Source organism: Ambystoma mexicanum, chromosome 10 (genome assembly GCF_040938575.1).
Source record: "Ambystoma mexicanum isolate Mex_15411 chromosome 10, UKY_AmexF1_1, whole genome shotgun sequence".
NCBI classification, from domain to species: Eukaryota; Metazoa; Chordata; class Amphibia; order Caudata; family Ambystomatidae; genus Ambystoma; species Ambystoma mexicanum.
This window is the reverse complement of record NC_090932.1, coordinates 1,134,979,820-1,135,001,745: the sequence shown is the minus strand read 5'-3', so window position 1 is coordinate 1,135,001,745 and position 21,926 is coordinate 1,134,979,820.

The window sequence follows — 21,926 nt, the reverse complement described above, 5'->3', positions numbered from 1 at the left end:
GCTGCCTCTGAGACCTCAATGCCTGCCCCGTACTGGTGGCCCGGAGGGGCAGTAGAAGAGTCTTTCCTCTTCTGGACCTCGTTACCCCCAGCGATCCTGCATTGTCACAGGCTTTTGTGGACTTGCCGACCTTCTCCGGCCTGGTGCCCCATTTCTGGCTCAGCAATGTCTCCAGTGTGACCAGTCTCTCCTGTAAGGGTACGACCCCTTGAGCCATGGCATCAGCTAAAGAACTCCCCAACACCTCCTTAAAACTGAATGTCAGGTCTTGAGCTTGCTTCTCTTCCTTCCAGTTGTAGTTAGACATGTTGAGGTATAGGCTATAGTGCCAAGTGTCTAGCTTGCAAACTTATGTGCACATCGCTGTTCCTTAGGATGCCTGATGTGATGTGACTGCCCCTGGTGTGTCTGCTTACTGCTCCCAGCTCCTGAGAACTGTCGCGTTCTTTTGCCTTCAAATAACTTTAATCACTAGGGGATCTCACATAGTGCTTATGTACGCACTGCCCGAAGGAATATCTTGTCACTTGTGCAACGCTGGATATGAAGGAGGAGCCCCGCCTACCCAAGCGTGAGGCCTCACTCTTCTAAGCCTCCTGTGCCCTGCTGCCGGGCAGAGGCCACGCCCTCCCGGTGGAAGGGGCCCGGCGGGAGCCCAGGCTGTCTGGCAGAGGACTCAACCCCGGGGAGTGAGGGAGTCCATTCGAGAGGCCGACGCTCTCGTGCGTTGGCTCGCTGTAATGGTGGTGGAGGCCCCGCTTCCACAGGGAGGGAGCTTGGCGGGACTCTGCGCTCTTCTGCACTGGCCCAGCACTGCTCTCTTCGACCTTGCAGAGGCGAGGTGGAGCTTCTAGAGGGCGCTCTTCACTTCCTCTTCACTGCTTCGAAACCCGGACGTGCTTGTCATTAAGCATGGGACCTGGCAGCAGTGAGGGTCTAGCCTCTACCTTGTCTTTCCCGACGAGGGTCAGCTCCGCTACTCAGTCCAAACAACTGCTCAATCAACCGTTCGACAATAATAATACTACGCTTGCGCTGTTAAGTAGCCACACTGCTTTTTTCTACTCATCTGTACACAACCTACACATTTCTAGGCTATAATGCTCTACAGTGAAAAAGCTGAATGTTCTGTCGCAAGGCCTAGGAGATCGGAGATGGTAACTTATTTGGAACATGCAGCACCTTTGGGGTCATTCCCGCTACCTTGAATAGTTGCACTTGGCCTGGTAACTGTCCAAAACTCCACAGCTGATAAGACCCTTGCTGTCCAATCCATAACCACCTTCCAAGCTAAGCTTGCACTATGTTGCACTGGCCAATCACCTTACCCTAGCCTGAAAGTTTGTATTCGCAACACATAGAGGTGGTCTCAAGAGGAGGCACCAGATATGGCTTGCCCAATAATCGCACTAAACCTTATAGAATGCATATGCATATATTGTTCACCTCGCTAACCAATCCCTTCCCCAGTTAGGTTTTTGGAGGTAATCCCATTTTTGTGACTTCATGGGTTAACAAAACTGGAGGACAGGCGCCTGGAGAGTGAGAGCGCTTAGAGAATGTTGCATTGTTCATGCTGCAATACCTGTCTGTGAATTCTTAATAAAAACAGTGAACCTAGTACTATGGCTGGGCCTTCCTTTCTTGTGACAGGGGGTTTCCAGGGCCTAGTTCCTCTTGCATGTAAACAGGGAGACTGATAATAGATATGATATGATATGGTATTTATAACACGCCTATACACAAGTGTTTCAAGGCGCAATGAGGCAAGGGAGGGGAAACAAAGGGAGTTCAAGACAATGATCTTACTAGGCCTAGTGACATTGAGATCACGCATGTTTAGGGGAGAGGCAAGGGGAAAAGTGCCAGGGGAAGGGGAGGAGGAGCAAGTGCATGACACAGGATCAAAACATCAAAGAACAAGTAGTGCGGCCAGCAGGTGGCAGTGCAAGGTTAGGTGCAGGCAACAAGTGTCTGATAAGTGGTGGTAGGGGACTGTAGGGATGCAGATACAGACCCAAGTGCAAGGTTGCAGGAGGCAGTGCAGGGGTGCAACTGGGAGGGGAGGGACCTGGGCCAGTGGTTCAGAGGGTAGCCAGGTGACCAGTGCAATGTAAAACAGGAGATCAGCAGGGAAGAGGAAGAGAGAAGGCAGAAGCAATGAGGAAAGTATTGAGATGCTTCGGGAACCTGAGATGGTTCTGCTCAGGTTTCGGAGAGGATGTTCCAGAGAGAGGAGCTAGCCGAAGAGAGAGAGAGAGAGATCTGCCTCCAACTCGTTGCTTGGAAAAGCAACTGAACCTCAAGAAGGTGGAGGAGCGAAGAGTTTGAGTAAGATGATACTTCTGAAGGGAAAGATGGAGGATTTGTGGTCCCAGGCCACAAAAGGCCTTGTGGACAATGCAGAGGGTCATGGACTTGATCCTTGAAGCCACTGAGAGCCAAAAGAGAGATTTCAGGGCTGGAGAGATACAATCCCTGGGCTTGAGGCCAAGGACAAGTCTTGCAGTCTTGTTCTGGATGAGTTGCAGAGGACAGAGAGTAGAGTCAGGCAGATTTAAAAAGAGGCTGTTGCAGTAGTCATGCCTAGAGAGAACCAGAGTTAAGGGGAGCGAGAGCTTCTGGGGGAAGGGGAGGAAAGGAAGAATACCTCTGAGGAGTTTCAGTTGGTAGTTTGACTTCTTGGAGATGTCAGAGATGTGAGGAGAGAAGGAAAGTGTGGAGTCGAAGGTGACCACAAGGTTCTTAGCCTAACAGGTGGGAGCAGGAAGAGGGCCAGCGGAGGACAGCCAGGAAGTGGCAGGAAAGGAAGGTGCAGGTGTGCCGATGAGGAGGATCTCTGTCTTAATGGCATTCAAGCAGAGATCGTTGCTGGCACATCACTCCTGGATTGCGGACAGACAATCTGGATGAGAGAAGGAGCAAAGGAGGCAGAGGGGAGCCTGAAAGCGAGCTGAATGTCGTCCGCATAACACTGGAAGTTGGAGCAGGGAGCAGCAATGCAGTGGGCGAGAGGTGCCAGGTATTGGTTGAACAACCAGGGGTTAGACCCATGGGGCACACCACAGGTGAAGATGGAGTAGAGGAAGGATTCAAGTTGGACCTGGGAGGGTCAGTCTGAGAGGAAAGAAGTCAGCCAGGCCAGAGCCTGATCAGTGGTCCCAGGTTATCACTGTGCCGGTTGAGCTGAATGGCATGGGGACCATGTCAAAGGCAGAACAGAGCTCAAGTAGGATGAGGAGGGGAGATTAGCATCAAAGTTAGAGAGCAGGTCTTCACAGATGTTCAGGAGAGCAGTTTCCATGCTTTCGGCTGCTCTGAAGCCAGACTGATGGTCATGGAGACAACCAACAGATTCAGTGTGAAGATTGAGCTGGGAGATGGCCAGCTTTTCCAGGAGTTTGCTCAGGAAAGGAGTGGAGGAGATTGGGCGATAATTAGCTGGATGGGAGGGGTCGGCTGAGGGTTTTTGGAGAAGGGGGTGCACAAGAGTGCTTCAGAGGGGAAGGGAAGGTTCCACTGGTGAAAGAGTGGTTGCAGAAGTTGGCCAAGGCTGGAGCAAGGATGTCAATGTGGTCCTTAATGGTTTTGGAGGAATAGTTCCCTTGCCACTATTACAGGATAGAAGGAGGAGTGTGGAAGAGCTAAAGGAGAATATGGAGGTGGTAAAGAGTAATACTAGGAAGGTCATGAAGGCAGTAAAGGAGACTAAGATGGTGACATGGAGGAACATGAGTAGGAGAGATTAGGTGGGTAACCAGTGTGAAGAGAAGGCTGGCAGAGACACTTGGAGAGAAGAGGTGGAAGAGTGGGTTCAATAGGAGGGTGAATATGGTAAATGTACAAGAAGAGGAGGGGTGTTTTGAAGAGACCAGGTGGAGAGCTGAGAAGGGGAAGAAAGCTAGTGAGAAAGAGGCAGACATACCTTAAGACTACAAGGTGTACGTGGAGGCAGGGTGGAGTGATGATTATGGGATTATGAGTCAAAGAGCGGAATTACGAGAGAATAGGAGGTGCAAGAAATGTCCCCTTAGGCACAAGATTGTTGCTACTCATTGAGTAGGTAGATGATGGGGTTTTGAGGATTAGTCAGAGGACCACCACATAGGGAGGAAAGAAGGCACCCTTATAAAGAAGCTTCACCTACAGAGAAGCTGAGGTGACCAGTCTTGCGGTGTAAACTCTGGGATGTAATCACACCTCACTGAGCACTAGCTCTCACCACTGCCTAGGCCTAATGGGAAGGTGCATGCAGGGCCCCAATACCCAGGAAAAGGAGTCATCCTGGGGAAGCAGAGGCATGAATCCACAGAAGAAGGAATCAGAAAAAGAAGTCCAGGGTCACTTAAACCCAGCCAAGACTAAGATTAACGGAGAAAGAGGCATTTGTTTGGCTCTAGGTACTTTTTCCTGCATTGAAAGACATCTGTTAGATTCCAGGGACATTTATTTGAACTTAGAGGCTGTACTATTGACCCCCTCGAGATGCCAAGCACTGCCTAATAGCTATAACTAAAAATGGCATTGATCACAGCCAAGGGCTCTCAGCCAAGACTCCCCAGCTGCAAAACCTGCTGCTTGCTTTTCATCAGCCTATCTTCACTCCTCTGAAAAAGAAGAGCGTGTTCTCACATAATCAAAACATGGCACTTTGCAGTAGATTTCGATGTACCACTACCAAGGTTAGCGCTGTCCTCTAACTCACAAGGTCATGGTAACAAGCACTTCCTCTGATGTGCGTTATGTATTGTAACAGCATGGAGTAATGCATTCAGCGGCTGCTTTAGAAGGGCTTTGTGTGTATTTACTGTTATAAGGACACGCTAGGGTCCACAGCTTTTTAGGAATATTGCAGTCTAACATTTATAAAATCAAAGGATGGTAGTGCCTATCATTCTAGTCGAAGCTGTGGCTAGGTGCCGTCTTCATTTTAAAATGCATGCCATCCCTATGTCTAGATGTGTAGGCGCTATATTGTATTGTGCATGATAGGTAGGATAAATAGACCCTAAACCTCTGGGTCTCAGCAACACTGCAACACTTTGGGCCTCATTATAAGTCTGCCGGTAAGAAATCCGATTTTCCAGCATGCCGGTGCCACTGTGTCAGGCAACCCGTGATGCCGGAATCTTCAGCGGATTATGTGTTGGTGTGCACCCCCCAAAAACGACAACACCATTGTCCTGGATGCCGGTGACTCCGAATTCGGCAACACAGTCCCAAAGCCATCGGCACCGGTAACAGTGGTACCACAAATACCGTGATTCGGAAACAGTGATCGCCGGAACAGGAAATCGGCCGGCGTCCATTACAAAAACACAATCCATTGCAATCCTGAAAGCATAGGCGACATTCACCACTGCTGACCACAGAAACTCCACCTTTACCATGTCATCAAGAATCTGTGAGACCAGGAGGCACAATCCAGGCTTCAGTGAGGCAGAACTTAACATGTTATCCAACACCATAGTCCAGCATGCTGCAGAGCTCTTCACAAACGACCAGAGCAGGCAGGCTTAGCTGCGCAAGAAGAGCATCTGGGAGGAGTTTACCCAGAAAGTTTCTGCAGTCGGCACAACCCCCTGCACAATGTGAGACTGCCACAAGAGGTGGGACGATCTGCACTTCCGGGTGCGCAACCTCCTCTCCCCAATGCGCCTGTTGCTCTGGGAGCGGACGTGCAGCAGTGTGCTGCACCTCAAAGCCCTCAAAGGGGTCAGTTCTGAAGAAGCCAGAGCCAGGACACCTGAAGAGGCTAATGAGTACACATAACCTCAATGTAATGTCAACCTCCCTGTCCACCCTACACCCACTACTGTAGCAATATATGACAAGTGCATCGTCCACAACACCAATAAAGCTCCTCCAAGAGACCAGCAACCCGGGTGCATACACCGACATACACCCTCCCCCAAAACATCACTCATATTACAAATACACCTAGAACACAGCACAGTCACCCTGCACTGCCAACAGAACATGCTTCTGCTTCCACTCAGACACACATCCCCCGGTCACAGCTTAATGCATGTGCACCCGCTGTTCTTCCCCTGGCAAAAAGTCACATCGGTGCTAAGCCCCTTATCCACCCACAAATGACCAGCGTCAGACACAAAGGAAACATGTGACTCTTTCGTCCCATTCAGCACGACACATGAGCAGAAATGGCCACCTATCCTTGTCAGTGCTACAGGCAGCAGGCACATGGCGAACCCATCCATGGCCCACCCCTCCCCAAACCAGCATCCCACAGCGTGATGCCCACACCTCTAACACCATACACAGCAATTGTCAGTACACCACAACAGTATCTCCCGCACACCAACCTACCATATATGGACATCACACATCCATCCACACAGTACGCATGACACAAGCATGTGTGCTCCATGCCATGTACCCTACCGTGTCCCTGATACAGCACAGGCACAAACAAGAAAATGCATGAATCTCTGCTCCATCAATCCACACTGTTCACTGACAACCTGCCTTTCTGACTCCCTCAGGCACATCATCCGTCTTCGAAGAGGCCCATCCAAGCACCTCAAGGGGCACCAGCCGTTGACACCGCCAGACCCAAGGGATCACCACCACCTCCACCCAGGACACCACAGCCTCAACAGGCACAACTGCCTCTGCCACCCCCGCTGCATCCTTTGAGCCACCACTGGTCGCACAAGCTTCAGCCATTGAGCCACCACTGGTCGCATGGTCGCACAATCTCCAGCCATTGAGCCATCACTGGTCGCACAAGCCCCAGCCATTGGGCCACCATCGGTCGCACAAGCTGCACCCACCCGGGCAGCCCCAGCTGCAGCAGTACCACCACCCCCGCAGCCACATGCATGTGCACATGTATCCAGTGTAGAGGAGATAGCAGACAACCCCATTGTGAGGGAAATTGATGGCAGACTCAGCCGCATGGAACAACGCCAGGATGCCTTCATTGCCCTGCTGCAGCAGCACCTCCAGGAGACGCAGCTGATGTGGGAGAGCATCCAGGCTATTGGATGTTGTAATGCCTGTACACTTGGCCGTTGTACACAAGCCATTGTACAGATATCCAGGAGGGTACTGGAGGGCAACAGTGTAATGTCTTCAATAGCTGAGACAATCGCTATGTTCCTCCAGGCCTTCCTAGACTGACGGCCCACAGACTCCCTCACGCACTATGCTCCAGTACAACGCCTGCTAGTTCCGTGCAGAGAAGCCCATGGCGGGGTTCAATGTGGCTGTCCAACTCGGCACACAGCCGCATGTGACCCGAAAAGGGGACGTAAATAGGCCCAGGACACACATGTGCCCCGTCTGTGACTTGTGCAAGTCATCCTTGCAGAACATGACAGGAGTTGTGTAGAGACAGTTGGGGAGGGGGAGTGAGGAGGGATAGTTGGTGAGTGGGGAGGGATAGTTGGGGAGGGGGAGTGGTGAGGGAATAGTTTTGGCAGAGATTGGTATTCCACATTTGTAAATAATTTCATTATACACATTACAGTTGGTGTAGCATTGGACTCATGACTGGACATTGTTTTTTTTGTAAATTATGTATTTACTTTGCAGTGCCATGTGCATTGGCTCATCTGTGCCACATGCGTGTGTGAAGTGCTCAAAAATAGTGGTAAATCCGATCATCGCATGCAACACAGCCATCCATGCACCCCTGCGATGTGCCAATGGTAGTTCATCATCACTGTCATCTTCCTCCGCCTCTGGTGGGTGCATGTTTATGTCAGGGGCCAGTGGGTTGTTGCACCTGAAACACATGTTATGCAACATGGCAGAGGCCAGGACTATCTTGCCCACCTTCACCGGGCTGTACATAAGTGCGCCCCCCGATCTGCTCAGGCGGCGGAACCTTGTCTTTAACAGGCCAAATGACTGCTCTATTGTACGAGTACGGATGTGAGCACGGTTGTAACCCTGCTCGTGCTGGTTCTGTGGTTGCCTCACGGGGGTCAAAAGCCATGGCATCAGGGGATATCCAGCATCACCTGCACAGGAGTGACAGAAAGGGTAGAAGGTCATTGTTTTGGCTGTTCCATGTTGGTACAGTATGTATAACTAAGCAATGCAACTGTACACATGCTAACTGCTGGTAACGTAGCATATGTCATAGTTGTACATGGTAACATGCACATTGTCAGTGTGAATGGATTTCCATGCATTGTATGGACCATTTTGTGTAGCATCTGGATCATATTAGGGATTTATGTCTGCAGTCATCAATGAAAAGGTAATGGCACATTCTAAATGCAATTGTGGCTTGTACGGGTATAAGCGTGCTGGTGCAATCACCAAGTGGCAATGTTTCCCGGCTTGCAAAATAGTATTTGGACTGACACAGCTGGTGTGCCAGACACAGCAGTCCCTGCCGGTGGCCTCAGACCTGGTAGGCAGGTCTGACACAGGTAAGGATGTATATCTGAGTTGCAATGTGTGTTAATGTATTTTTGATCATGCTTGCATTCTGATGTACATGATGTGATGCATGGGAGTGGTTGTACAGCATCAAAGATTATGGCAAAATGATGGATGTCAATATATTCACAGAGAGCTACCATACGAGGAATTGAATGGAGAGGGAAAGCAATGACTGCAGTATGATTCCCAACAAGCCAATACGCCTTGGCAATATGAGTGGTGATTCTGTGGTTTGTTGTCGCTTTTCCATTGCTCATTCACACCCACCTTGACATGTGACCCTTTCGTGTCAACACACACAAATTAGAGTGGTGTGTGTTCTTATTGTTTTTCAATTCTGCAGTCCTGCGCTGAGCATATCACACATTCATAAACATGTCTGGCTGCATTTTTGAGAATAAGGTAACATGCATGTGTGTATATGCACTTGAAACAGGCAGGGGAGCTGGCTACCTCGTGTGAGAAATGCTAGTGGGGGTAAGGAGGTGGAGTATTGTGATGCTGAAGAATGATTAGTTCGTGCAGCAGGTGGTGTGGGTTGTGCTGAGTGTGTTTGTGCAGGGTTTAGGGACATTGGTGTGATGCATTCTGTTACATGTAGTGGTTTTGATGTTGGAGTACAGATTTGATGCTGTTATGCATGTGCATGTCCCGTTTGGACAATTGACACACGTCGGTCAAGGACTAGAACTCTGGCATGATATTTCTGTGTTGGACATTGCATTGCACACATGCACTGCAGATAGTTGTTGTACATCCCAACATTCAACAGTGCACATGCTTTTGTAGATACACTTACCCAACAGCCAGGAACACTATGGTGTATCCTGCCCCTGCTCCCCCCTTCAACAGTGCACATGCTTTGTTAAATACACTCGACCAACAGCCAGGAACACTATGGTGTATCCTGCCCCCACCCCCTTTCAACAGTGCACATGCTTTGGTAGATACACTCACCCAACAGCCAGGTACACTATGGTGTATCCTGCACCCCCTTCAACAGTACACATGCTTTGGTAGATACACACACCCAACAGCCAGGTACGCTCTCCGCTGTGACGAGCCATGTACCCTGGCAGTGAGGAGTTCCACAGCACCATGGAGTCGTTGGTTTGACCATGGAATCGGGCACAGCAGTGGGTGATGAAGTGGCAGGCATCACACACCATCTGCACATTGAGTGAGTGGTAGAGTTTTCGGTACCTGTACAATGCCTCATTGGCATGCCTGGCCACCAATTCCACGTGTGCAGTCCAATGCACCCATCACATTGGGAATGCCTAAAAGGGCATGGAATGCAATTTTCATGGCATTGACCTCGTCAGCCGTTCTCGCTAGGCCTATGTGATCTGCCACATGCCTCAGGAGTGCATCAATGACCTGGATCAGGACACACAAGAAACAGGGTTGCAATAGCCCATGCAGTGCATCCACAGTGAGTTGGTAAGTGCCCGTGGCTAGGAGGTGTAGCACAGACACTACTTTGAGCAAGGGGGTGATGGTTGTATGGATTTGTATGAAGCTTACCAGGTCATCATGGATCATGTCCACTATGGATGTGATGGTCTCGCTGTCTAGCCGGTACAGGGTGTGGATCTGTGTTGGGCTCAGGTTGCAGAGGGGGCTCTTATGCGTGGTATAGGTGGCTGCCTGCGGGCTGCAACCTGCTGGACATTGTTGTTTTGCAGAGCCATGATGGCCCTCCTTCTCCCGCTGCGCCACCCCCACATCCTCTGCCTCCCTGCCTCTTCAAGTAGTAGGCCGGCATGCAGGGTCTACAGCTCCAGTATTGCTACTGCTAACATTGTAGTGTTGGAAGGGGTGTGGGAGTGGTCCTTTTGTACTTTTACAGTGTTCATTGAGGCCACCTGTGCTGATTTTGGCCACCTGTGGCCTGTTACTACACACCTAACTCTAGTTAACGCCTGGTATGCAGTACTGGTGTTTTCTGGTGTGGAAATCACAGTGCTACCGCCATGTCCATGCCGGTGTTTCTGTGTTATGTGGTATTCAGAATGTGCACGTACTAACGCCATGCCAGTGTCTCAAACACGGCAGACACGTTTTGCCACAGATTCCAGTCATGGTGTTTACGGTTACGGTAGGTTGCTTGCGGTGGCGGTGTAGCGGCATCACAACTCAGAGTAGGCTGGACCGGAAAAGGATGCCGGTACGGAGTGTCTGGCACCGCTATTTCTGGACCGGCATACTTGTAATGAGGCCCTATGTTTTTCTGTAAAATCATTTAATCTCAAAGGTTATTACGTAGAAAGTCAAAATGTAACCGCTACTGTGCATGCATCACATGACCAGAAAGGTTCAATACATTACCTGTTTAAATGTACGAATTCTATCTTGTTGAAAAGGTTTCTTCAGTACGATGTAATGTCACTGTCCAGTTCAACAGTCAAGACTTGAATGCCAATGTTTTGTTCACATTTGTCTATGATCTCACTTGGAACCTAGCTGGCATTTTCAGCATTCATCACATCGGTGTGGGCTGACGTAGCGAACATCTGTGCATCTTCTTTTTCTTGGCACCGTGCGGCCACCGCAGTTTGTGGTATATCGTCTGTCTTTCCAAAGGACTCTATGAGGCCTTGTTTACCATCATCTGTGCTTAAAGCCATTGCCAAGTCTGCATGTCGCCCAGCGATTGCAAGGGCCTAATAGGTCATTTCTTGTTCTTTCTAACTCTGAGTCAGCTGTTCATGTTGACACAGGGACGGGTCAGGGGGTGAAAGCTCGTCGCAACATGATGTTGTTGTTGCTGTAGGCAAATGCTTCTCCAAACGGCCCAAGGATAGATTATTAATGTTTTATCAACCTTTATTACAAAACCCGCATTTGGCGATTCCACCGGCCCCCCCCCCCGATTGGTAGATATTTCAGGCGATAGATGTAGCATGATATGATATGATATTTTATTTGTATCGTGCTTGTACACAAGTGTTTCAGAGCGAGACTAGGCAAGGGAGGGGAACAAGTGAGAACACAACATGAAAACGATCTTACTAGGCCAAGTGACATTGAGAACGCGCAAGTGCATGGGAAAGGGAAACGGAAAAAAGTGCATGGAAGAGGGAGAGTGGAAAGTGCAGAGCGAGGAGCGCAGATAAATAAAATAAATAGAAAATGGAGGCAAACTGTGGTAGTGCAGCCAGCAAGTCTCAAGTGCTGTGTTTAAGGCAGCAGAGTGGGTAAGTCTGAATAAGTGCAAAAAAGAAGAAAAATGGGGGGTGGGGGGCCCTATGGGTACAGATACAGTCCCCAGTGCAAGGGGTGGCCAGGAGGCAGTGCAGGAAGGTGGCAGGGTGAGCAGGTACCTGGGCCCAGGGGACAGAGGGTGGCCAGGTGCACAGTGCCAAGAGAGCAGATCAGCAGGGGAGAAGGGGATCGAAGGCAGAAGCAAAGAGGAAGGTTTTGAGGTGCTTCCGGAACCAGAGATGGTTCTCCTCAAGTTTTAGAGTGGCAGGGAGGCTGTTCCAGAGGGAGGCCCCAGCCGAAGATAGAGATCTACCCCCAGCTTGTTGCTTTGAAAAACGATTGACCCGGAGGGAGTTGGAGGTAGAGGAGTGAAGAGCTCGAGAGGAGAGGTATTTGCAGAGGGATAGCTGAAGGTATTTTGGACCCAGGCCCCAGAAAGCCTTGTGGACAATGCAGAGGGTTTTGAATGTAATCCTTTCATCCACTGATAGCCAATGGAGAGATTTCAGAGCTGGAGCGATACGATCCCAGTGCTTGAGGCCAAGGACAAGTCTCGCAGAACCTGGCCAGCGAGGATGCACACCATTTCGCACCCGGAAAAGTGACATGGCAGGATTTCTAATGGAGCACCCGCGTGGCGCCTCTTCAGTGGGCCCGGAGAAGTTCTCAGGAGCGGAAAAGCCTTCCACGGAAGGGCGGCCAGTAGCCTTGATGGCGGCAGGTGCCACCGAGGCTTGGGAGGCCTGGAACCTGCAGTTCCAGTGAACGTACCCTGAACCCCAAGATGCTACAGAAAGACTGGTTGGTCAAGCTTCCATGGAGGCAGCCAGACCGTAGCATAATGTGATTTCATCCAGGATCTGGCTCGTAATGCATAGTCTGTCTTCTAGTGCTACAATCTTGACTTTGACTGTCTGAATGGTGCTGCATGAGGAGAATTTTTTGGTAGTATGTAGGCGTTTTTGAAAATATTTTACAATTGCATACGCCCCTGAATTGCTCTTACTGCACGTAAAACTTGGATTTGGTTGCATCTCTCATTTTGTCAATATCTCTTGTTGATCAAACATTTGAAGTGATTTCGAGTTTTGAGCATAATGAGCCTCATTAAGAGTTGGGTGTTGCGGCAAACAAGTGGCGGTAATTCTGTTGCCACCTATATTTTGTCTGCAAATGAATTACCACCGTTGTTAACCCACAGTGCCAAATTCCAAGTTTGGAAGAAAAGTGGAGGATTCACATCCAGCAAAAAGGTAAATCCTCCCTCCACTTTGTCTCCAAAAATCAGCATATTTACTGCAACAGAATTACTACTTGCAGTAAATCTGCTAAAATCCCCCTGGAGTCCTATGGACTTCAAAATTTGGAACTAACATCGCCTACCACCACATCTAATCCCGTGGTAAACCTATGAACTAAATGGAGGTAACAGTAAACAATTTGGCAGTAATTCAGCAGATTTAACGCTAAACTCCTAATGAAGCCCAATGTACTTTTGCATAATATTGGGTATCATGTGTTTCTTGCTTGTCTTCAGTAGCTCATAGCTTAAAATGTTCTGCTGACGTGATTGTCTGAGGGTGGCCTGTAATGTGACAGGCCTCATTCTTCTGCCATCTGCCAGTGAAATATTTAATTTTTTTTAAAAGTCGTTGCTCTGCTTTTGCTGACACGTTGCATGTATGTTATGGTCTTGTGAAAACATGTGTTTAAAATAACATTAATGTTAGTCACATGTCATTTTCTGTGGTTAAAACGGTTTTGTATGCATCTATTGAAAATAACTGTATATTTAAAATAATTTTAGTATATTAAGGTCAGGCCACTGGGAAACCCTCTCAGCCTTGGGTGGGAGGCCTACCATGGAGGAATCCAGGGACCGTCCTAACCCAGAGGGGGACTGTAACAGTTGGGGGGGCCCAAATTCCTATCCCCTCCACGTATACCAAATTTCCTCACCCCATGCCTATGACCCCAAATGCGGGTTTTCTCTTTTCATCCCAGAAAAAGCACAGAGTCTGAAGAAGACCACCCATGAGATGAAGAGCCAGCAACGCCCCACAAAAACACATTGGCGCACTCCAACAGCGAGAGCGAGCTAACAGGAGGAGAGGCATGGAGGGGAAGCAATAGAGGCAGTAGCTGGAGCTCCCACGTTGGCAATCACCAGAGCTGTGCTAGCCTCCATTTGCCCACTGAGGAGACCATGGCGGATCCCCTAGACCACCAGGGGCCTGCAATACTCCCTCAACAGAAAATTGGCCTTACCTTAGGGACGGCCATGTCACGAACTGGAACACTGTACAAAAGAAATTGTTGTTTTGCAGCGGCCCCGCATGGGAAAAGGGGTGGAGCTGAAGGCACTATACATAGACTCTGCTATATGTAACACCTCCCCAGCTGGGAAGAAATGGCCAGATTGGCCAGGGACAGCAGACCAAGCAGAGAATTTGGAGAGGGTTAAAAGAGACCACAGGAAGCAGTGCGGTGTGGTTTGTTCGGGCGAGGTCAGAGGAGGAGGAGGGGGCAGACCAAGAGACAAGAAAGAGAAAGGACAGTGAATATGATTATGGAGCTGATTTTTGGAGAAGGCGAGGCATTGTTTAGCGAGTGTAAGTGGACGCTGCTTTGTGAGTGTGCGTAAAAGAGAGACAAATGTTTTTAGGAGGAGTACATGGAATTAATGTGAAGCGCTTGAGTGAGTGAAAGGATGATGTTTTCATAGAAGATAGTGAGGAGTGGTAGTGGAGAGGAGGGAATATCAGTGGGGAGTGCGTAGTGGTATTGTGGAGGAAGGAATAATGTCAGTGAGTGGAGGCAAGACTTGGAAGGAGTGGGAGACATTGTAGGGACAGCAGAGGCAAATGCAAGGGATAGTGAATGTGGGTGGAGTTGAGGGAAGGAGAGTAGTAAAAAGGGAACATGAGGAAGTGAGAGGAAGAGGAGTAGATGGGTTTGATAGGAAGGAGACTAAATCAGACAGTGTCTGGAAGGCACAATCCAATATCCCCTTTTAGATTACTATCCCCTGATATTGTGAGTTGAGTCTAGGATTTCCCTGAGGGAGATTAGATAGATAATTTTTCTGCCTTTGATCACCTCTAGTATTAGCCAAGACCTAGATGGTAGGAGTCAATATTTGCTATATACTAACCTGGGGAGTAGAGACACCTGGGCTGGGATTGGCACTTTCTAGACAAGGTAGAGATGGGCAACCCTATGGCCATGAAAATTAAAATTAAAGCCCTTGCACTATCTTTGAGATTCAGAGTATTCTTTGAGTCATCTGTGACATGTGGTGTCATCGTAGGACCCTATACACATCGATGCAGAGGTCACCTACTGCCATCCAAAATGTTAAGGCTAGTGTCACCGACAAAGAAGGCCTGAGTACCTGCGTGATAACCCCAGGAGCAGCAGTTGTGATTTAAATGGGGACACAAAAGTCACCATCTCTCCACGAGGGGAGGCCATGATTTGGACCAGTTTACATATGGAGACACCAGAGGAAACCTACAGAAGAGTTGCCCCAAAGCCTGGGTTGGCCCACAAGTATTCTATTGAGGTTGGAACAGGACCTATGGCAGAAAATACTAAGGGGAAGTAAAGGTAATCATGTTAAGCCTCATCAACATTTATTTTATTTATTTATTACATTTATGGATGCCCAGACCCTGGGGTGTCACAGCATTGGTACAGTGAATTAGTAAAGGAGATTCATATAGTTCTCGTCATATTTGTTAAACAACCAGGTTTTTACCACTTTTTTAAGGGTTGTATAGGACTGTTTGTTTCTGATATGCAGTGGTAACGGGTTCCAGACGGTAGGTCCTGGGACACGAAAGCTGACCCCACCTGATCTCTTCTTTCAAAGCGCAGGACCAGTAGTGTGGTACTGGAAGCATATTTTAGTGTGCACAAATGATGTTTAGTGGAGATGCCATTGTTCAGGTATTTGAACGCTTCCTTGTGGTTGCAGCGGTGTGCAGTAGTCAGTGTTTTGAAGTTGATATATTGCTTATATTGTGAAAACGGGCCAACCCATAGCTCAGCTTATATGTGAGAAGATCCTGGTCCTGGAGATCAGAGTTGGAAATACTGGAACCCACTGAAGGAGCCAAAGCAGTATTTGGAGAAATGACAGAGGTGCATGAAGGAAGAACCCATTCCGAGGGCTCAAGGGAACTGCCTCAATTTAGTTTGTCAAAGCCCAGAGAGCCGATCTGCTTCTAGATCAGGCTCAGAAGAACGTGGTATCATAAACTGAGATAGGTGAATTCTGAAAACGCAACACTTTATTGACAAGAATGGACTCTTGGATGGAGTCGATGTTATTCCAAGAGGAAAAGGCACCAACTATGACCAAATATTGGTGCCGAAGAGATTCCAGAATTAGAGGAAACCCATATGGCCTGAGGTATATGCCGAGATCAAACAGTTTTGCGTCTGCTGTCTGATCTGTCAAAAAACCTATCCAGATGAAGTACCGTGAGCACCCCTGCAGACATAGCCAATTATAGAGGTCCCTTTCCTCAGGATTGGCATGGACATAGTTGGCCCTTTGGAACCTTCCAAATCGGGGAATATACATATTGTGGTGATTGTCGACTGTGACCCGATATCCTGAAGCATTTCCTTTGAAAAAGCAACAACATGAAAGGAAACCCTTCTTTACGCAACAACATGAAAGGAAACCCTTCTTTACTCAAGTGGGTTTCCTATCTGAAATCCTCACAGACCAGGCAAGTAGTTTCACGTCAAAACTGATGAGCGAAATAAAGGTGTTGATGAATATTGATTCTCTCTGGACATCTTCATTTAACCCAAGCTTATCAAAGTTATCCAGATACCTCCTGCAGAACTATTTCGTCATTAAACTAACTATTTCTCCCAACCAAACGGTTACAGTTCACCTCATCTATAGGCCCCCAGGTCCTATCTCATCATTTATTGAGGATATATCTTCTACCCTTGCTTCCAACAACAAGCCTAACTCGCAAATCCTCCTTCTTGGTGATTTCAATTTAGGATACCAATATGTGAACGATTCTAAAGCTGCTGACCTCGTAAACACTCTAACAGCCTATGGCCTCACACAACACATCAATGTGCCCAGACACATCAAAGGTCGTACCCTTGACTGGGTTGCTGACCTGAACTGCACTCTTAACTTGATTGCAGTAACTCCCTGCCTTTGGTCCGACCACCATAAAATAGTCTTTGAAATTGACTCCTCTCTTCAAACCTCGAAACCTATTCTTGCCCCGTCCATCAAAACGCGAAACAAGAAGGATATTACGACGGAGAAACTTCTCCCATTATTCTTCCCATACTCAATACATTGCTGTTCACTTGCTCAGATCCCACTGTTCTAGTGGATACATACAATCAGGCCATGCTAAAAGCGCTCAACATCATTGCACCGCTAAAGCTGCGTAAACAAAAACCCTGTTTTCATCTCAACTCATGGTTCACTCCACAACTCGGAGACCTATTTAAAGAAAAAAGAAAGTCTGAGTCTCATTGGAAAAATATACCATCTCTAATTAACAAAAACAACCTAACCTTCACCTCCTCCACTTATAAAGCTGCTCTCCTCACAGCCAAAAAAGACGTTTACAACAAACGTATCCTGCAGGCACAATCTAACATTAAGGAACTCTTCAAGATCCTAAAAGAACTAGAGTCCCCTGTACCCCCATTGGACACTTGCATCCCTGACACCGCCTGGTGTACCAACATCCAGAAAGCACTTCTAGATAAAATCGCCACACTTCAAACTAAAATTAATGCTAAAAGAAGTAACATCTTGAACTCTGCCCTGAACTCACCTTCATTCAACCTCTCCACCCCTGAACATACTTGTAAACCATTCAGCTTCTCACCTCTTACTATTGAGAAAGTTGCAAATATCATAAGGAAGCTCAAGCCCTCAAACTGTCAAGGTGGCACATGTCCTGCTCCTATTATCAAGGAGGCAGTTTACAACCTTGTGCCTTTTATCACCACCTTCATAAACGCTTCTTTCAAATCTGGTATTGTCCCGGACAACCTCAAGGATGCCTGGGTCATTCCACTAATCAAATAACCCACTCTTGACCCAAGTAACCCGTCTAACTACAGGCCCATTACCACTGTGCCATATTTACTGAAAATTTTGGACCGTGCTGCCTACCTACAAATTCAGGATTACCTTGAATTGAACCAACTACTGGGACTCCGTCAATCTGGCTTCCGTCCTAGACATGGAACAGAAACTGTCCTGATTGATTTAAAAACTCAAATTGAGGCCCTACAAGACAAGGGGAAGTTGCCACTCCCCCTTCTCCTTGATCTTTCAGCAGCTTTTGATGTGGTAGAACATAACATTCTATGTTACCATCTCAAAACTGCTGCTCATGTCTCTGACGAAGCCTCGTCTTGGATCAGTTCCTTCCTGGCTAACAGAACCATGAGGGTTTTTTCGCCATTGGCTTGGGCTGAACCAGCACCTGTCCCTTGTGGAGTGCCACAAGGGTCCTCTGTCTCCTCCACATTATACAATATGTTTACAACGCCACTTTTCGAGATACTTGACTATCGGGGTGTCTCCTATACCAATTACGCCGACGACACCCAGATACTAATTCCATTCACAGGCGACCATATCTCTGATGCCAAAGCACTCAATGAAGTCTACTCAGTCATCCAGGCCTGGATGGCACATCATGCGCTCTGCCTTTACGATGAAAAAACTGAGTTGCTGATCCTCGGCTCGCACGCCAAACTGGCTAAACTAGACTTTGCCTATAATTCATTTACTATCGATGGTAACATCATTAAAGTGTCTAACATAACAAAAACTCTTGGTGTTTTACCTTGACTCAACACTTTCTCTCACCACACAAGCAAATGCGGTGGCGTCTGCATCGGCTTATACTTGCAAACTCATCACAGCTTGCAGACCTTTTCTGACAACCGAAAACTGCATCATACTTGCCAGAATCATGGCAAAAATTGACTATTGCAATGCCTTATATTTAGGGACTCGCCAAAGAAACATTGACAAGCTACAAGTTACCCAGAATAATGCTATCAGGGCTGCCCTTAACTTACCTAGGAGATCTCACATTTCTGATACTAGACGCAATTTACACTGGCTCCCTGTCGCGCGCAGAATATCGCTCAAAACTCTATCCTTAGCCTATAAGGCCCAGAACAACCTGGCACCCGACTCCCTAGCCAATCGCTTCATGCGTCACTCTGCTAACAGACCCTTGAGGTCTGCCTATGTGCACACACTGTCTATCCCCAGCTTGAAGCTGCAGACAGCAGGGGGAGCAAGCTTCCGAATCCTCTCTGCCAAACTATGGAACACAATACCTACCACATTGAGAACAGAACCGACTTTCAACGCATTCAAGAACAAAATCAAACTTTGGCTCTTCGAACTTGATGCTTCCTTCTCATCCATGTAACTTACCCCCTGCTATTACCTCAGGCTTTACCCGAGGCCTGCCATACTCTGCACCTATCTCTGTAACCCTCGTCTTTCTCAAGTGTTTTTTTGTGGTATGCTCATGCAATACCATCTGTAATGACTATAGCGACTATTGTAATGATGCACTTGTTTGTACTTAACATGTATTCCTGCCTTTGCTATTCAGTTTTGTTAAGACTTGCCTCCCATCTGGGAAACCTGCGAACTTGTATGTAACCATTGACTTGCAAAATATGCACCCAGATGCCCCAGACTGATGGCCTAAAAGAACAGTTTAATTAAACTCTCTAATCAACCCTCAGGAAGCTGGTCACTGAAGATGGAAAATTGGGATGATTTAATCCCGTGGACCCTGTTTTCAGTCTAGAAAATGACTCAGTCATCTTCTGGCTTCTCACCGTTTCAGTTGGTCTATGTCAGAAACTCTCATGATGTACTGGACATCATAAGGGAAGAATGGTAGGGACCCAAGAGCCGACAGAGTAGTGGCCCTCCCGTGGTAAGAAACACCTGCAAATACACGGAGACGGTGCGCCAATTGGTAAAAACCTATCTACAAAAAGCTTAGACCACACAAGACAAATCATACAACATAGAAGCCAGATTACGCACCTTTCACGTGGGAGATAAGGTAATGGTCTTGCTTCCAACCACACAGAACAAACTACTAGCAGGCTGGAATGGCCCGTATGTAATTACTGAAGTGGTTTTACCCCTAATATACAAGGTATAGCAAGGAGAGTGATGAGAATCATCCATGCTGTACCATATCAATAAAGTCAAGCACTGGAAAGAAAACAGTAACGCGCAGCTACTACTGTAATATGCCAACAAGATGAATGAAACACTTTTACTTGTCGAAGCCCATGTGGGGTAACTGCACCAATGGTGCCATCCACGATCAAACACCAAGAATTAGCCCAGATGATTGACGGCTACCCAGACATTTTCTTCCCGAAGCCCGGACAAGTGCAGAGAGTAGTCTACAAGATTCAAACTCTTCCCAAAAGGGTGGTACGGCTCAAGCCCTATAGGATACCAGAGGCCAGAAAGCAAATAGTCTGTGAAGAACTGAAAAAGATGCTTGAGCTGGGGGTCATTGAGAAGTCATACAGTGAGTGGTCCTGACCAGTTGTCCTTGTCCCAAAGCTCGGTAACACATGCCCCTTTGCATTGATTTCTGCCCGCTCAATGAGATCAAAGAAGTTCAATGCATATCCGATGCCATGGATAGACGAGCTGGTGGAGACATTGGGCGAAGCACGATTTTTTTCAACACTTGCCCGGACAAAGGCTTACTGGCAAGCACCCATGGATGAAGAAGTCAAAACCAAGACCTAATTTTCCACTCCTGGAGGTCTGTTTCAGTTCAGTCATGCAGTTTGGTCTTCATGGAGCCCAAGCAGCATTCCAGAAACTGATGGACTGAGACTTGGATTCCTTCTGCTCCTTCACTGGGACCATCTCGATGATATTGTCATCCACAGTCCCTCCTGGAAAGAGCAACTACACAACATGACTGTCTGTGAACAGACTCAGAAAGCCCACCTAACAACAAACCCGGGGAAGTGTCACCTGGCACAGTCCAGTATCAAGTACCTACGGTTCTAAGTTGGAAACAGACTGGTCTTGCCACAGAAAGTCAAGGATTAAGCAGTGAAAAAGATTCTAGGCTAATTACAGAAAAGGATCAAAGAGCTTTTCTTGGACTAGTTAGCTACTATCAGCGGTACATGCCAAACTTCTCAGAGAAGACTGAGCCCTTGACAGACCGATTGAGGAAGAGCCACTCACATGTTGTCCAGTGGAACATCACTGTCCAGGTTGCCTTCAATCAACTCAAGGAAGCCCTATGATATTGACCATGCCAGACTTCTCCTAAGAGTGAATTCTCCAAGCTGATGCTTCCACTATTTGCCTTGGAACTCGTCTGTTTCAAATACAGGAAGAGTGGAGAAATACATTATTTACATCAGCAGAGAATGTTTTGCCAGGGAAAATAACTATTCCATAGGGAATTAGCGTGCTTAGCCATCAAAATGGGCTGGGTTATGCCTACAATACCATCTCATAGGCTGGCAATTTAAATTCGTGACAGATCATGCCAACTTTATTTGGATGACAACTAATCTAATAGTTTGGATGGCATCTAAAAATTATAGGATTTGTATCATTATGGATACAAATCCTCTAATTTGTAGGTGGATCTTGGCCCTATGCCATATTATTTTAAAGTGGAACATCAGGCTGGGTTTGACTTCCTTCCTAGGTATACTCAGTCAGCTAGTGGACAGGGAGAGGGGAGGACTCAGTAGAAAGAGTGGAGGTGTGTGGCAAGGTCAGTCCCCTGACCTTGTCAAGAGGACATGGGAACCCTCTCAGCCTGGGACGGGAAGCCTACCAGGGAGGAATCCAGATCCTGTCCTTCTACAGAAGGGGACTGTAGCAGTTGGGAGGGCCAACATTCCTATCCCTTCCCCATATACCAGTTTGTTTATGTGCAGTACCAAATTGCATCGCCTGATGCCAACGACCCCAAATGCTGCCCATGTTTTCTCTTTTCATCTTTGAAAAGCCAAAGTGTCTGAATAAGAACACCCACGGGACAAAGAGCAAGCAGTGCCCCCATTGAAGAATATTGGAGCGCTACGGCACTGAGAGAGAGTTAATGGAAGGAGAGACAGAGACTTGGCTTCCCTGGCATCAGGTCTATGCAAGCGGTGTAAAAGCAACACTACAGGATGGGAAGCAGCAGAGGAAGATGCCAAAGCTCCTACACTGCAGTCACTGGAGCCTCGCACTGCACACCAGCCCAGTC